Consider the following 18,722-nt stretch of genomic DNA (forward strand, 5'->3'; position numbering starts at 1 on the left):
TTCAGTCACTTCTGCTCCTCTGAAACGAAGACCACATCACATATCCCTTTGGAAATAAAGTGTGCTTCACACTACTAAATGTTAAAAGTGTATGATTGTCAGCATATACCAAACTGACTGCAACATTTGTAATAAATATTAAAAATAAGTATTTGGTTGGAAAAAAAGAATGTACATAGTAAAGCCTCCTTCCTCCCTCCATTGCCCAGTCACATAGCTCTATACCCTCAAAGCAAACACTGAGGAAAATTTTATAGATCATTTGTAAAATGGGAAATTAGATAAAATGGCTTTAAATAAGTTCTTTTCTTCTCACATATTATTCTTATTGCATACACCTGGTCAAGGCTCTCTCACCTTTTAGATCTCATTTGAAAAGGGACAAACTTAAGAACCTTCCTGACTCTTCATTTTGGTTTAACTTTCTCTTGCTTTTGATCCCATAATATCAGATAATTTATCTTTTATAATATATATCATACCCACAATTTATTATACAATATCTATCTTTCCCACTGGACTATAATTTTTATACAAGATAGGAAAAGTATATCATATTCACAGGTATGCTCTTACCCTTAAACAGTGCCTTGCACAAGTTTGATACATAATGAAATCTTAGTGAATGAGTGTGAAATTAATGTGTGGGTTAATCTATGAGTCCAGTCCAAAAAACAGAAACCATACTAGGTCTTTTAAGCAGAGGGAATAAAATTCAGGGAATTGTTTACATGGATGATAGAAGAGCTGGTGAATCAATCAGGGATAATTAGGCAAACCAGAGATTAAAAACATCTAGGAGCATGACTAGCCTAGACAAGAAGGGACAGAAGGAAGAAGTAGTGATGGAACCACGGAATGCGTTTTGGGACTCAGTAGAGCATAGATCCTTCTGTCTCAGTGCAGAAAGAATTCAGCGAGAGGCAGAGTGACAGCTAAGGAACGAGTTCATTAGTATAGGACGCTTGTGAGAGATAGAACTGGCAGGCAAGGGAATGCCACCCTGAGAACTTAGTGGGCTACATTTTTACAATCAAGGGAAAAAGACCATCTTCTTCCTCATTTTTTTTTTCTTTTTTGCGGTACGCGGGCCTCTCACTGTTGTGGCCTCTCCCGTTACGGAGCACAGGCTCCCGACGCGCAGGCTCAGCGGCCATGGCTCACGGGCCCAGCCACTCCGCGGCATGTGGGATCTTCCCGGACCGGGGCACGAACCCGTGTCCCCTGCATCGGCAGGCAGACTCAACCACTGTGCCACCAGGGAAGCCCTTCTTCCTCATTTTGAGTAGATATCAAACTTCTATCTCTAGTTCCTCCTCCACATGGGGTGGGGGAGTTTTCTTTTTCCTACATGGTCGAACTGGGACTGTCATGGTACTATGGGGATGAGCAAAAAGGCAGTAACATATACTAAAATATAGTAAATCATCTCAGGTTTCAGTATAATGCCACCTTTCCCCTATATTCCTGCTCTTAGTACGTGCAGAAAAAGCCCCTTCTCAAGGATCATTAACTTACTGACTTCAATGGACAGGATGTGGACCATTCCACCACTGTTTTATTGTTTTGGGGTATGTCTCATGCTTCTATCGTGTAGTTTTGTTGCTAAGTAAGCCCACTTGGTTTTGTTGTTAAGCAGGCCTACTTTCTTGTGTAATCATTAATTTATGCGGTCTCCCATACTTTGGTCTCTACTTATGATCCCTTAGTGGGATTAACTATTGAATATTTAATCACCTACTTTGTCCCTTTACTCTGTCCCTATCAGTGATACCAGATCTAGAAGTTGGGCTACTCAGAGAGCTAGAACTTTGACTATCAGCAGTTGGATCTCAGAAGGAGGGGTTTTTGTTCTGCATGAGCTGAGAAGATGCAGACACAGCCAAAGATATTCCTGCAGAGTCTGAGAGGAAGAAATACTCTGGTTTCTCTATTGCTCTCACCTTCCCATTTTCACCATTGCTTAAACCTGTCCAGAATCCAGTTGGCAAGAGAGACCAGCTGGCGGGAAAATGGTGTTCCCTGTGATGTAGAACAGAGTGGGAGAAAGGGCAGGAAAAGGAAGCGCAGAGTAACAAATACTCAGTACCACTGACCCTATAAACCACCTGGCAGGCTCATTTCTTGGGGAGCCAGCCTGTGACCAGCAGAACACAAAATAATAATTCAGTGTAGATGAATTCAGTATAGATGTGTTTTCTGGTATTATTTTTTCAAGACAGTAAAGAGCAACATATTTCTTTGACAAAATGAAAGTATTATACAGGGTTTAAGTCAACGCATACTCATAAGATGCTACTGGGTTGGTATATAGGAAGATGTATATTGAGTAATTAGTAAAATGAATTGTGTCCATAGACAAAAAGGGAATCATGGTGAGAGTAATTAGTTCTGACATGTAGACTATGTAAGGCTGTTAGAAACACAAAGAATAGAATGGAAAAATTATTTTACATACTTTTGTGGGAAACATTTATAGCTTCTGGGACATAAAAATGTGTGATCATAAACGATCTTGTGTTTTTCTGACAGCAAATTTATGGTCCAAGTAATAGATTTCAACCATCAGAGAAAACATTCCAGACCGTTTCTTTCTTTTTCTTTTTTTTTTTCATTGTTTCATTATTGAAGAGCTGACAGGAAAATGAGAAAAACAATTAGTCAATTACATAAATATAGAAGGTTTTCAATAAATATACTCTATCTCTAGAATAAAGAAAATATTATTAGGTTATGGAGGATGTGGCCCAACTGTTGGTGAAAAAATTATGTGTTTGTGTGTCTGTAATATTGGTGGTGGAAGGAATCCAGGGAAAGAAGCAAAAAACACAGATGATGAGTTATTTCTGTCTCCTGGTGGAATCTCATGAAAAAAGTAATGCAAAAAAGTGAATCATTTGAACTTACACTATCCAGATAATCTAGTGGTATACCTTAAAGTTTCTGGACACTTGATGCAAGCTCATTAAGTAAATGATTGATTGAATATATGGAATAATACAGGTGGAAAATGTACTAGAGACCATAAAGTAAAATTTCCTCATTATATAGATGAAAAATTGAGACCAAGAAAGGACAGAAACTTTCAAGTTTGCGGATATATGACAGATGATAGAGTTCCTAAAGACTAGCAGTTAAGAATACTCACTTTGCAGTCGGTCACACTTGGGATTGATTTACAACTTTGTTACTTCTTGTGTGACTATATGCAATTAAGTTCTTTCTGCCTCAGTGTTCTCATCTGTTACAGTTGGTCCTCCACATCCACGATTCCTCATCCACGGATCCAATCAACCAAAGATCCAAAATATTCGAAAAAAATTCCAGAAAGTTATAAAAAGCAAAACTTGAATTTGCCACATGCCAGCAACTACTTATCATACATAGCATTTACATTGTATTTACAGCTAATTACATAGCATTTACATTGTATTAAGTATTAAAAATAATCTAAAGATGATTTAAAGTATACGGGACGATATGTATAGGTTATATGCAAATACTATTCCATTTTATATGAGGGACTTGAGTATCTTTGGATTTTGGTATCCACAGATAAATAGTCCCCTGCAGATACTGAGGGATGACTGTAGTGTTAACTTCAGCTACATTTTCCCAAAGGACAGACACGTTCATGCTCGCCAGATGCGCTGGGAGAATTCCTTAGGGATGTGGTCAGCAACACTCCACCCTCTCAGTGAGAATCTGTCCAATGTGTCTCCTCAAGTCTTCCATTTTAAAGAACTATTCCGAAGACTAGAGGGGCCCAACAATATATAATTATACAAAAATATGCTTAAGATTGGTCTAAAAAATAGAATACTCTGGGTTGCTCAGGGAAGGGGTAGTAGGAGGGCAATTTCTAGGTCGGAAAGAAGGAAGGTGATTGCTACTAGGAAAAATTTTATGGAAAAGGGTAGGCGGGCGGATCCTATAGGGTCAAATCCGCATTCGGAGGCGCTTGTTTTTTATGCGTGTTTAGTTGAGGAAGTCAGAAGGTGATAAGTACGAGTAATGAGGCTAGTATTGTGTTTGTTCATAGGGTCAGCATTAGGTTTATTCTTTTTCAGAGTGTACCGAAACTAGCTGATTGGAAGTCAGTTGTACTAATTAATACTGAAAAGACTATGAGCCTCATCAATAAATAGATACGTAAAGAAATAGTCATACAGCATCTACAAAATGTCAGTATCAAGCAGCAGCTTCGAAGCCGAAGTGATTGTTGGATGTGAAGTGGAATTTTAATTGGCGTAGGAAACAAACAACAAGGAAAATAGAACCAATAATTACGTGTAGTCCATGGAATCCTGTGGCTACGAAGAAAGTTGATCCGTAGACCACTTCTGAGATCGTAAATGGGGCTTTGTAATACTGTGATGCTTGTAGGAGTGTAAAATAAACACCGAGGGCGATTGTAATAAAGAGGGCTTGAAGTATGTGCTTACGATTTCCTTCTGTAAGGCTGTGATGGGCTCAGGTAATGGATACACCAGAGGCCAATAGCACGGAAGTGTTGAGGAGTAGTACTTCTAGGAGGTTTAAGGGGTGAATGCCTGTTGGTGGCCAGCACCTGCCTAATCCAGGGGTAGGAGCGAGGCTTGAGTGGTAGAAGGCTCAAAAAAAAGCCGGTAAAAGTAGACTTCTGGGGCTTCCCTGGTGGCGCAGTGGTTGAGAGTCCGCCTGCCGATGCAGGGGACACGGGCTCGTGCCCTGGTCCGGGAAGATCCCACATGCTGCGGAGTGGCTAGGCCCGTGAGCCATGGCCGCTGAGCCTGCGCGTCCGGAGCCTGTGCTCCGCAAGGGGAGAGGCCCCAACAGTGAGAGGCCCACGTACCAGAAAAAAAAAAAAAATAGACTTCTGATACAATAAATAAGATTATTCCATATGGAAGTCCCTTTTGGACGGTTGGTGTGTGGTGGCCTTGGAAAGTGCTTTCTCCAATGACGTCTCGTCATCACTGATATTGTTAGAATATTAGTAGGCCCAGTATTAGTAGAACTATTGAGTTGAAGTGGAATCAAATGATTAGGCCTGATGTTATAAGAGCTGAAAGAGCTCCCAGAAGGGACCAAGGACTAAGATTTACTATGTGGTATGTGTGGGTTTGGTGGGTCATTATGTGTTGTCATGCAGGTGTAAGCTTACTAAGAGGGTGAATACATAGGCTTGAATTATAGCGACAGTGAATTCGAGGATAGTGAGTAGGGCGAGAATGATGAATGTGATGAGAGCCATGAATGTGCTGGTGCTTATTAGCACTAGGGTTGTCTCTCTGATTAGATGTATTAGTAAGTGGCCTGCTGTAATACTGGCTGTTAGTCGCACAGCCAGTGCAACTGGTTGGATGAACAGACTGATAGTTTCGCTAATTACTAGCATAGGGATAAGGAGGCTGAGTGTGCCTTGTTGTAAGAAGTGGGCTAGGGATGCTTTTGTTTTATTACGGAAACCTGTAATGACGGCACTGGCTCATAGTGGGATGGCTGTTCCCACATTCATTAAGAGCTGTGTGGTGGGTGAAAATGAGCGGGGCAGTAGTCCGAGGAGATTGGTTGACCCAATAAATAGAATGCGTGATATTAGTATTAGTGATCAAGTTTGTCCTTTATGATTATGGATACCTATTATTTGTTTTGATATGAGTTGAATTAGCCATTGTTGAAGGGAAATTATGTGATTATTAATTAGTCTTTTTGATGTTGGAAATAAAATACTTGGGAATATAATGATCAGAATGACTATGGGGAAGCCTTTTATTATTGGGGTTACGAAAGGGGCAAATAGATTTTCATTCATACTGTTTCTCAAGGGATAGGTTGTTTTTGCACTTTAGTGAGTGTTGATTTTGGGTTGGGGTAGTAGATGTGTTTTGAGATTTTTATTTGAAATATAAATAATGATAGAAATATAGATGAAATAGTAATAAATAATAGTAATATAGTAATAGTAATATTATTACTAGGACAGGTAAGGATAGTAGAAGCAATGCTGCTGTGGTTAGTATTTGTCATACGAATAGTGGTGTTTGGTACTGGGCTATAGCGGGTGGTTTTATGTTCATGATAGTAGTGACAAAATTAACAGCCCCGAGAATTGAGGATACGCCTGCTAAATGTAGAGAAAAAATAGTAAGCTTCTTCATGTGCTGAGTTGGGTGGGACCCGGCCTCGCTGCCTTTGCCCGCGCCGCCGCCTCGCTTTCTTGCGCCCCGACTCGCCCTCGCTCCCACTCCCCGGCGGGGTGGCGGCGGCCGGAGCGGCAGAGGCAGTAAGAGCCCGCCTCTATGATGAAGTTCAAGCCCTACCAGACGCGGACCTATGACCGCGAGGGCTTCAAGAAGAGGGCTGTGTGCTTGTGCTTCCGGAGCGAGCAGGAGGACGAGGTGCTGTTGGTGAGCAGCAGTGGGTACCCAGAGCAATGGATTGTCCCAGGAGAAGTAATGGAGCCCGAGGAGGAGCCTGGCGGTACTGCCGTGAGGGAGGTTTATGGAGAGGCTGGAATCAAAGGAAAATTGGGCAGACTCCTGGGCATATTTGAGAACAAAGACCGAAAGCACAGACATATGTTTATGTTCTTACTGTCACTGAAATACTAGAAGCCTGGGAAGATTCTGTTAATACAGGAAAAAGAGAGAGTGGTTCAAAGTAGAAGATGTCATCAAAGTTCTCCAGTGTCATAAGCCTTACATGTCGAGTATCTGGAAAAACTAAAGCTGGGTTGTTCTCCAGCCAATGGAAATTCCACAGTCCCTTCCCTTCCAGATAGCAACACTGTGTTTGTAACTGCTGCACAGACCTCTGGGCTGCAGTCTAGTGTGGGACAGAGAGAACTGGAAGGACCTCTTCCACCATGTGCAGTCTCATGGGCAGAGGCTTTATTATCCTTGGCAAACATCTGAATGACACTTGCAAACTGTCTGAATTTGCCATGCAGGATTTTCAAACAATTTGCATAAACTGTCTGAATTTGCCATGCAGGATTTTCAAACAATTTGCATGTTTTTTTTCAGATGCTTTCAAATCTTCTTTAAAAAAAAAAAAGTGCAAAATATTTTAACAAGCCAAAGCCATGTGGAATTTTTTTTAGATGCCTTAACTGTGCCCCCAGCCCACACACCTTGTTATTTTGGTTGGCATTTTCACAGCATTTTTTTCTCAGTTTTTTGTCCATTTGATGTCAGTCTGTGGTTTTTGTCAGATCAGCTCATTCATGGGTATATTTTCCCCTTAAATTGTTTTCTCATTCACAGTATTAACATATTCAACAAATCCTTCTGTTGTGGGAATTTATGACAATAATTCTTGATATTAAAGCAGTCCATCAACCCCAAAACTTGTTTCATAGGATCACAATTTTGATTCATAGATTCCAGATTTTGGACTATTTCTATATGGCCCTATTTTCAGGAATTTGTCAACACATTTGTCTCAATTTTCGTAACTGGTATTATGTCCCTAACTACCTGATATGGCCAGTTCCCCTAAAACTCAATAGTCCTTTAACACAGAGTTTAACTCTATAGAACTGGTGATTGTTAGGCAGGTACAGTAAGCAAAATGCATGTAGTACATAACATCTTATCATGAAAACTGTGTTCATGGAATTTGAGTTAGCATGTTCCATTGACAATTCCCTTCGTCCATAATCTCTCTTTACACAGAATACATGAGAACCATATTTCCCTCAATGTAAATTGCTTTTAAAAACATATTTCCAGTTTTTTTAATTTAGTGACATCTCTTCAGTTAAACTTTCTGGTTACCACCTTAAATGCCAGTCAGTGCTAACTGCCTCACAATTGAGTGAAATGCCCTTCTTGTTCAGCTATTACAGACCTAGATTTTTAAGGCACCTTGGAACATCTCATCTTTTACAGCTGGTCAGTAGGTACTAGTTATCATATAACTAAATATTGGGGCACTGGAACATACCTGAACTAAGAATTACTTTGTCTTACACTTGTTCTTATATTCACTTAAATCCAAGAATCCCATTTAAAACACATAAATAGATGGGATTGTTTGAAACACTTGGTACTTCCCTGACCAAGTCAGAAATGAGGTGGGGCAAGTGAAAGATGATTCCATATGTAGATATTAGTTAGCTTCTTATAAATAATTGTAACTGGTGGAATATAAAGTAGAAAATAAGCATAGTTATACGTTTGTTCTATAAATTGTTAACCTTTAAAAATATAATTGCTGCTAAAAATAGAGTGCTGTTACACCTAAGGAAAATTGGTGCCACTGTTTTGAAAATATCTTGTGCCATAAATGCAGCTGAACTAAATATAAATATTGGTTCACAAATTAATGCTGTCAAAGGAATGAGTGAAGTAGAAAAACTTTTAACCAATTCTAATTTATGTAGTGTGATCAAACATGATCATCCAGAATTTTTATATTTTTTTTTGTACAGAGGTTATGTATTCTGGATGGTTTTTTTTAAAGGAAACATTTTAAAATCGCACAGATTGACACTTTGTATCAATCTTCAATGGACTAAGTTTTTTTCTCAGTAATCTCTGAAGTTTCTTTAAATTATATACTTAACGCAGCAGAGAAACTGGATTGTTTTTGTGTATAAGACTGTGTCCACCTGAAATGTTATCAGAAGTACTGGGGGTGGGGGGGAGGGCTGGGTATCTTGTATATGTTATTATTAGAGGTAATAATGCATGAACTTATTTTATAAACTCTTAGACTATGTATTTGACATGTAAAATATGTACAGTATTAATGTCAGCCATTTCTTAAAAGTGAGCCTATAAGTATTGTTGTATAATTTTCTTTGGTCAGAAACATTTGGACTAAGTAGTTCCATTGGGTCAGGATTTTCTTCAGTGCCATTTAGCACACCACCTGTCTTTAGTCTATGCAACTAGCAAAAAATTGTATAATGCATCAGAATACTTCAGTTGTCACACTTTAAATTTCACATGAAGGGTTCTTCACTATTCTTTTGTAACCCAGCCTAGCAAAATTAGAGGAAAGGCCCTAAGGAGATTTATTTCTGTTAAGAGAAAAAAGCCTACGTTTGCAGACTCAACAGTTGGATCTACTATAGATAACAAATAGTGTCTACTATCTCAACTCTTCAAAGTTTACAGAGTGTTGGGACTGTCATTCGTGCTTCCTGTGGAGTAGTTGGATAAAATTGGGCAGCTAAAATTTTTAGTTCCGTGTGGCTCCTAAATTTTAAAAAGTTTGTAAATTGATTCACAGACACAAAGTAGCAACTATCTTTCATGTTTGTTGTTGGGCTTTTGTTCATTTTTTTGTTTGTTTTTTGTAAACTGGTGAAATTTTCCAACCAACATGCCATTCAATTTTCTGTGGATCACACAGTTGTATAAAGCAGCAAAACTGAAGGGGGAATGATTGTTGTATACACTTTAAATTGCTTTGCATGGTCTCATTTGAGATAATTGGTGTAAGAACCTTGACTTTTTTTATGTTTGGAACCATCAAATAAAAAATGGGAATCAATTTTTTTTAACATAAAAAAAAGAAACTAATTCAACTGCATTTCAAAAAATACTTATCACCACCTAGGATTGTGTTGCCCAATCTCTTTGATTTGCCTGGTATTGCTTATGGAAGAAACAACTGGTGCTACTTACACACACTAAATGTTTCAGAATATTGCTTAGAAAAATAATCTAAACAAGGTGTGTATGATGGTAAATTTATTTGCACAATTTAAATGTGAGGGCTAAAGAAAGAACACCACCAGAAAATTTTGTGTACCTGTAAAAACATTTGACCATATAAACTTGCCCAAATTCTACTGTATTTGGCCTAATGTGTAAGAAATTTATTAAATAAATTGGTTAGGGATGCACTCATATTGCAGGGTAGATGTGTGGATGGGAGAATTAGCCAGCAGTTACACACTCTGTTGTAAAACACACACACACACACACACACACACACACACACACACACACACACACATTATTTTCCTGTAGTGGCTCTAGGATTAAGGTGGGGGACCCTAGGTCTCTCTTTGCCTAGACTGAAGGCCTTCCTAGAACATTCTTTTATACTTTTACAAATGGAGTCCTAACTAGTTGGCCAGCCATGCATGTACAGACATGTTGGACTTCTAGTGTATGTAAGGCAGGGTCAGCTAAAACATGATACCTTCACACTGGGTAATTTGAAAAGAGTTTAATAAAAGGACAGTCAGGAAAACTTTGCTTAGAGTGTAGTGAAACCAAGGAGTGGTGCAGAACCTCAGAAAAGTCTGAGGACTGAAGGGAAGAAGGAACAGAATAATATAAATAGAACCCAGGAAGGCCTTTGTCAAGGGCTGTGACTAAGGGACACAGCCAGTCCTACAGGAAATATGCCAGACAAGGAAATAGCTTTCCTCTAGTCTTGATTACCTGAACCAATCTGGAAGGTAGAGAGAAAAGGAGCTCAAGGATGTAGTCCATACAGGTGATCTCCTGTACAGAGATCACTGCAAACAATAGGGACAGTGTGTCTGGTTTCCTTTATTCAAACTTGCTCTGATGACTCCCCCATCAGGTTCCGTTCATTTACCCTTTCAGCCCCCACCTGCCATTAGGTACACATCTTGTGTCCCCAGAATCACTTCAGTAGAAAATGCTACGGGAGCCCCATTTTAACTTCATAACTTTAACAGGGTAATCCTTACAAAATGGACTAAAAAATATTTGAATGTATATCTTATAGCAAAATCAAAAGAATAATATTAAATTAATTTTATAATATGCAATTTATCGCTGGATTTAGTGAAACATGATCCATCACAATGTGTTTAAGGTTAGAAACATATGTTGTCAGATAAACAAGCAATAGCTTACACTCCTACTATAATCAATGTTACATAAGTTATTGATTTTTATACTGCAACTCCTAAAACAATAAGAGTCCTGGGTAAGGAGCAGATTGAATCCAACAGTCACATTATTGCAGAATTTGGTACGTAGTGTAGATTTCACATTGGTTCCAATCATCGAGTCACCTGGCTATAAATTACCTGGCATTCAGCCTGTCAAAGAGAAGCTGCTTGAATCCCACCTTGCACTACAGTACGGCCCTGTGCCAGAGCAGTCTCAGTCACACTTTCTATTCATGGGCCGCTCTCCGCAACAGCTCAGAAATGGCAGCAATGTTACTGAGCTGCCAGTGTGTCAAAGGCATGGTAGAAAGTACACAGAAAAGCTTTCCCTATTGTTTTCTTGGTTGCGTTAGTGTATTCTGAGCTCGTTTATGGCTGCAGATGGGCACCACTTGAACAACTGCTTTTCTTTTGTGAAACATCGCAATGCCCTTACGGCAGGGAAAGTCCCATTGTTATAGTACATACTGTGCTACTTCAGGATTATTAACCCAAACCTTTGAGGATTCAGTCTTATGCTTAACAAATCTGAAAGAGCTACTGTCTTGGACATTTCTTGAATAAATCTTGGTCTGAATTTGAGAATGGGAGGTTTTCCTTCAGTATTTCAAAACTAATATAAACCTCTCAAACTTTCTCTCCTGTTCCCAAATAGCCTGTAGCAAATAAAGACAGGGGTTCAGTTATAGGCAGCTAAAAATAAGTAAGCAAATTCTACCCTTCACATTCCTGACCTGAAGCAGAAAATGCACTATTTGGGGGGCAGGGGGCAGGGCACACAAAGATAGCAAAGAGATGTGAAAGTTCACAGTATGAAACGGAAAGAGTTTGGGAAGCATTGCATTGTAGGAGAAAGCTCAATGGGCAAGGATGAGGACTTTGGGGTTCTGCTGCTGGTCATGTCCCACAACAGGTGTGTGTTCTTAAGTAACTCTCTTAGCCTTGGAAGCCTTATTCTGCAAATTTAGGATAATAGTACTTCCATGCTTTAGTTTTACTGGATGATCCTTAGATAAAGGAAGATGATGATGTAACATTGGGACATGCTTGGAAAATAGTAAAGTTGTATACGAATACAGCATGAACAAAAATAACAAAAGAAAATTTGTCATATGGAAAAGTATATCAGCATAAAAATACTACTGAAACATACACAATTCCTGGTAAAGTTCTCCTATACAGAATAATCCAGCTATACAGAATCAATTCCTAGGAAAAGCAAAACATGATCAAGAGTAATCATTAGAAACATTTTAAATAGATCTTACTAAGTTGTGTTCCATGAAATTCTTTAAACACAATACTCAGAAGTGTTATGTTAAAAGAAGAAGGAAGGAAGGAAGGGCAGGAAGGTGGGAAGGGTGGAAGGAAGGAAGAAAGGAAAGGAAAGGAGGAGACATAGAAGGAGATTTGGAGATTTTATGGTCAAATGAAACAAGTTTGGAAACTAAAATTTAACAGGTATGATTTTTCAGATGTTAACATCCTGATATTTAACCTCAACATTATGTAAGAGGGGTACATAGTATGCAGTGTTTCCTTTTTTTTCTTTTTTAATTGAAACTGCTGAGACATATTTTGAAAAATGCTGTTGTAGAGGGATTTACTTTATCAAGCAATTCTGGAAAGCAGCCAAATCCTGGAACAGCAGAGGTAACACTGTTTCTTGATGCACAGTGAACTATAATCAAAACAAACACAAAAAAGAATAACAATGACTAACATTTATTCAGTAATTTACAGATTACAAAACGTTTCCACCTAATTATCTCTCTTCATTCTCACTCTACATTTTCAAAATAGGTATTGTATCCACATTTGCAGATAAAGAAGCAAATGGTGGTGGAGTTTCAGTGTCTGTGATCACATACTGGCGGCAGAACATGAGTTTCAAACCTAAGGTGTCTCACTTCGACTTCCCACCAGAGCCCACTGCTTTATTGTTTAAAAAGAAGAGAGACAGTGAAACACTTTGTACTAGTTTTTTAAAAGTTCAAAATAAGGGATAAAGACTTTTCCTTCTGTTAGATACTACACACCTTTGGCATAGTGGTTTGTAAAGGGAAAAGTACTACCTTGTAGGGGGCATTTTAGATGTCTGGACAGCTATTGTGACTGGCATTTACTGGAATGAGGGATATTAAATGCCTGTGCTATGTGGGAAAGGGCTGAACCATTTTCAAATGTCCTGCTAAAGTAGTATTTTAGCTAGTGCTAAGCACACTGAAAATACAGTCTAGTAGTACTTTGTACATAGTACATTATATATGGTAATCCTAAAAAGTTTTTATAAAAATTATATGAAAAGCTAAGTAAATAGGAGATGGTCGTTATGATGGGATACTATTATAGAATAAAGACAATGTCTTAAAATTTATTAACACTGAGCACTTTTTCCTCTCAATCATAACATTTACAAATACATACTGAGCTGAAATAGTTTCAATGAATTAGCACAGCTATTGAAAGAGAAAAACAGCTTGCAAGTATGTAAAAAGATATTTGAAAAAGAATTGATAGAATTAGAACAAATATTATTAATTTTTAAGTAATTCACTTTTTTTAAACATCTTTATTGGAGTATAATTGCTTTACAATGGTGTGTTAGTTTCTGCTTTATAACAAAGTGAATCAGTTATACATATACATATGTCCCCATATCTCTTCCCTCTTGCATCTCCCTCCCTCCCACCCTCCCTATCCTGCTCCTCTAGGTGGTCACAAAGCACCTAGCTGACCTCCCTGTGCTATGCGGCTGCTTCCCACTAGCTATCTATTTTACCTTTGGTAGTGTATTATGTCCACGCCACTCTCTCATTTTGTCCCTGCTTACCCTACCCCCTCCCCATATCCTCAAGTCCATTTTCTAGTAGGACTGTATCTTTATTCCGGTCTTGCCCCTAAGTTCTTCATGACCATTCTTTTTTTTTTTTTTTTTTAGATTCCATATATATGTGTTAGCATAACGGTATTTGTTTTTTCTCTTTCTGACTTACTTCACTCTGTATGACAGATTCTAGGTCCATCCACCTCACTACAAATATCTCAATTTCGTTTCTTTTTATGGCTGAGTAATATTCCATTGTATATACGTGCCACATCTTCTTTATCCATTCATCTGTTTATGGACACTTAGGATGCTTCCGTGTCCTGGCTATTGTACTTGAATTATGATTTTCTCAGGGTATATGCCCAATAGTGGGATTGCTGGGTCGTATGGTAGTTCTATTTTTAGTTTTTTAAGGAACCTCCATACTGTTCTCCATAATAGCTGTATCAATTTACATTCCCACCAACAGTGCAAGAGTGTTCCCTTTTCTCCATACCCTCTCCAGCATTTATTGTTTGTAGATTTTTTGATGATGGCCATTCTGACTAGTGTGAGATGATATCTCATTGTAGTTTTGATTTGCATTTCTCTAATGATAAGTGATGTTGAGCATTCTATCATGTGTTTGTTGACAGTCTGTATGTCTTCTTTGGAGAAATGTTTATTTAGGTCTTCTGTGCATTTTTGGATTGGATTTTTTGTTTTCCTGATATTGAGCTGCATGAGCTGTTTGTAAATTTTGGAGATTAATCCTTTGTCAGTTGCTTCATTTGCAAATATTTTCTCCATTCTGAGGGTTGTCTTTTCATCTTGTTTATGGTTTCCTTTGCTGTGCAGAAGCTTTGAAGTTTCATTAGGTCCCATTTGTTTATTTTTGTTTTTATTTCCATTTCTCTAGGAGGTGGATCAAAAAGGATCTTGCTGTGATTTATGTCATTACATCCCAACAATCCCCAAAGTCTTAATTCATTCCACCATCACCTTTAAAATCTGAAGTCCAAAGTCTCATCTAAGTATCATCTAAATCAGATATGGGTGAGACATGAGGTATAATTCTGTTACCAAAAGTGGCGTTGGGCTGCTCGCCACTCTAAAGCCAATACTCAAGAGGCAAAGTTGCTGAAAAGGAAAGTTTGCTTTATTTCGGAGGCCAGCAACTGGGGAAGAAGGGAGACTTGTGTCCAAAGGCTGACTCCCCCCACTGACAATCAGTGGTCAAGAGCTTTTATAGGCGGAGGGAGGGGGCTACATGCAGAAACAGCATAGTCGGCTCTGACAGTCATCTTGAAATTGGTCACGCAGTGGTCTGATCAATGTCATTTTGATTGTTTTAAGTATAGTTAATCTTCAGTTCCAGGGTCATTTTTTCCCATTTCTTTGAAGCCAGTTCTTGGAATGGTGGCAGTTTATGTCATGGCTACAGTCTGGTCATCATGTAGTTAACTTCTTCCACCTGGTGGGGATTTCAGTATCTACAAGACAGCTCACAGGACATGGCTCAGAACATTATCTACAGCCCTTGAGGAGGAACTAAAGGTTCTTGACTTTGCTTATTGACTAAACTATAATTATTTTGACTGCTTTCTTTGCTTCTGCATTTTCTCACTTCTCTGATTAAAGTTATTCTTTGGTTAATGTTTTTCTACAGACGAAAGGCAGTCAGAGGACATGGTGGCTGGGGCAGCGGGCGGGGGAGTGAGACCATAGGGTCCTGCTCTGATTCATCCTGAGGCAAAAGTACTATGTGTGAACCTGTGAAACCAGATAGGTTAATGTGCTTCCAAAATACAATGGTGGCATAGGATAGGCATTCCCATTCCAAAAGGGAGAAACAGGAAAGAAGGAAAGAATGATGGGTCCCCAGGAAGTCCAAAACCTGACAAGGGAAATTCCATCAGATCTTGGTGCTGGAGAATAATACTCTTTGGTTCAATGCCCTGCTCCACAGGCCCACTGTGGCATCAGTTCTGCCTTCAGGAACTGCTGAAGTCGTGATCCTCCCTCCATGATTCTGATGCGTGGGGGTCATACCCCCAAGATCCTGAGTAACCCTGTCCCATTGCTTTGCAGGGTTGGCTCGTTCCCAAGTCTTTGGATGAAAGCCATCTGACCTGTTAAATCCACAGTGGTGGCCCTGATGATCTCTAAATGATCTCTGGGATCTTTCTTTCCAATTCTTGAAGGAGAATACACATTTCCATCCTCACAGAATTATGATCCAGCTCTATAGAATCTAAGAAGTCTGACATCCTTCTTTCATTTTGTTCTATCTCTGTCCCCTTCAGCTCAAACTGGCTGTATTTCAGTTTCTGTAGTATCTTTGATAGATAGTCCAGCCTCACCCTTGGTGTTCTCTTCTGAACATGATTTCTTATTTTTCTACAAAATAGTCAGACTGAGAATTTTCCAAATCTTTAAGTTCTGGTTCCTTTTTTGCTTAGCAATCCCTCCTTTAATTCATCTTTCTTTTTTTCATTATGCTATAAGCAGTCAGGAGGACCTAGACTGCTCCTTCAACATTTGCTTGGAAACCTCTTCAGTTAAATATCCAGTTTCATCACTCACAAGTTCTGTCTTCCATAAAACACTTGAACACTGACACACTTTAGCCAAGTACTTTGTCACTTTCTAATAAGGATAGCCTTTCTTCCAGCTCCCAATAGCATGTCCTTTTGTCTGTATGAGACATTACCAGAATGCACCTTCACGTCCGTATTTCTACAAACATCCTATTCATAAGTATTTGTGCACTCTCTAGGAAGATGGAGGCTTTCTCTCCAGATCTCCTCTTTTCTTTCTCAGCCCCCACCAGAATGGCCCAAATGTTCATAGATCTAGCATGCACCTCAAAACTTTTTCAGCCTCTACCCATTACCCAGTTCCAAACCTTCTTTCACATTTTTAGGTATATGTTACAGCAGCACTCCACTTCTCAGTACAAAAATCTATTTTAGAACTACCATATAATCTAGCAGTTGCACTTCTGGGTATATGTATATCCCAAGGAAGTGAAATTAGGATCTCAAAGAGCTGTCTGTATCCTCATGTTCACTGAAGCATTATTCACAATAGGCAAGATATGGAAATAACCTAAGTGTTAGTTAATGGATGAATGGATAAAGAAGATGTGGTGTACATGTACAATGAACTATTATTCAGCTATGATAAAGCAAGAAATCTTGCCATTTGTAACAGTATGGATGGAACTTGGGGGTATTTTGCTAAGTAGAATAAATCATGCAGAGGAAAACAAATACTGTATGATATCACTTACATGTGGAATCTAAAAACGCTGAACTCTAGAAACAGAGAGTAGAATGGTGTTTACCAGAGGCTAAAGGGTAAGGAAAAGGGGAGATGTTAGTCATAGGGTGCACACTTCCAGTTATAAGCTGGGGATCTGAAATATGGCATGGTGATTTTAGCTAATGATACTGTAAAATATAATTAAATTTTCTAAGAGAATAGATCTTAAATGTTCTCGCCACAAAAAAGAAATGGTAATTATGTGATGGGATGGAGGTGTTAGCTAACGCTATGGTAGTAATCATTTTGCAACATGTAAGTATCAAATCAACATAGCTACATCTAAAGCTTATAAAATATTATGTCACTTATATCTCAGTGAAGTTAGAAAAACAAAACAAAACAGAGTTTATCTGAGCTTGGGCTTCCACACAAAAATACAGTAGACTGGGTGGATTCAACACTGTGATTTATTTTTCTCACAGTTTTGGAGGTTAGGCGTTACACAGAATGTTCTAGATTGTTTGCAGATTTGGGTCATTCCATCCCAGATGAGAAACTAAAACTGCACATTATCTAGCCATACACAGTGGATAACGTTGGTGACATCTTACAACTGGCAGGATTTGACTTTACATTCCTGAAGGTCAAGGTGTTCCTTAAGCAGGGGGAGTGGTACAACCTCTGCCAACTTCTCTGTCCTTTCTGACTCTATTAGAAACAGTAGTGATTCCTGGCCCACCCTTACTCATTTCCTTGGGGAAAAAAATCCTGATACTTAACAAGAATAGGGATCTCCAAGTATCTATTAAAATTAATTGGGCTCATGAATGATTGAATCGGATTTTCAATTGTTTTGGTGTTAGCAGGGTTATTGGGTTCTGCTAAATGATCAAATATTCCTTGGTTGTAGCTGAATCACTTTCTATGGAAAGAGGCTGTTAGGCTGTTAAACTGTGCAGAATGGCAGCTGGCCAAGTTTTAAGGCACCTCTTTGGCCAAGTCTGTAATGGTCCTCGAATATTGAAAGTCTCAGGTTATTTCTTCACTTGGTCCAGCATTTTGTAGCTGAGGGGTAGAATGAGACAGAGTACAATGAGATGTCAGGCATGGGTCCCAAGGTTTCAGGATAAGTGGAAACTCTTGAAAACTTGGGTGAACGGGAATAATTGTTTCAGCATTTTGCTTGCACACGTGGTGGGGCCGTTCAGCAGCTCTGGGCTGGGGAAGTCTTGAAAGGGGTTCCTGGACTCAATTCCAAGTTGTGTGTGTGTGTGTGTGTGTGTGTGTGTGTGTGTGTGTGTGTGTGTGTGTGTGTGTGTTTATGTATGTGTAGGCTTCCCCACGCCAACAAGCAATTCTCAGATGCCAGCAGCGTGTCTGAGGATTCAGCTCAATTCTGACACTATCTATGGGAAGATAGAATTTGATTCCACAAGTAAAGGGCTTAGTCCCACAACACCACTCTTTACTTCAAACACCAACCACAAGCCGAGGTTGTTGTCTGTACTTCTGACTGACTGGCTTTAAATCAAAGGTACCTACAACCCCCTCTTTGGGTTTGAAGAATTTGCTAGAACTGCTCACGGAACTCAGGAAAACCCATTACTCACAGGATTACTGATTTATTATAAAAGGATATTAAAGGGGACAAATCAACAGTGAGATGAAGAGATACATAGGGTGAGGTGCAGAACAGAGGAGCTTCTGTCCACATAAAGGTTGGGGCCCAGTACGGTGACACTTGGAAGCATTCTTATTCCCCACCTTGAA

General features: G+C 39.1%; 1 pseudogene across 1 annotated transcript; it reads left to right on the top strand.

Annotated features, from left to right (window-relative positions):
* The first annotated feature begins 6,284 nt into the window (after nt 1-6,284).
* On the top strand, nt 6,285-6,899 carry LOC307184865 (diphosphoinositol polyphosphate phosphohydrolase 2-like; annotated as a pseudogene). The gene has a single exon. The product of its transcript is annotated as a diphosphoinositol polyphosphate phosphohydrolase 2-like (transcript).
* The last annotated feature ends 11,823 nt before the right edge of the window (nt 6,900-18,722 follow it).

The sequence above is a fragment of the Stenella coeruleoalba genome, assembly GCF_951394435.1.
Source record: "Stenella coeruleoalba genome assembly, chromosome: 3".
Classification (NCBI taxonomy): domain Eukaryota; kingdom Metazoa; phylum Chordata; class Mammalia; order Artiodactyla; family Delphinidae; genus Stenella; species Stenella coeruleoalba.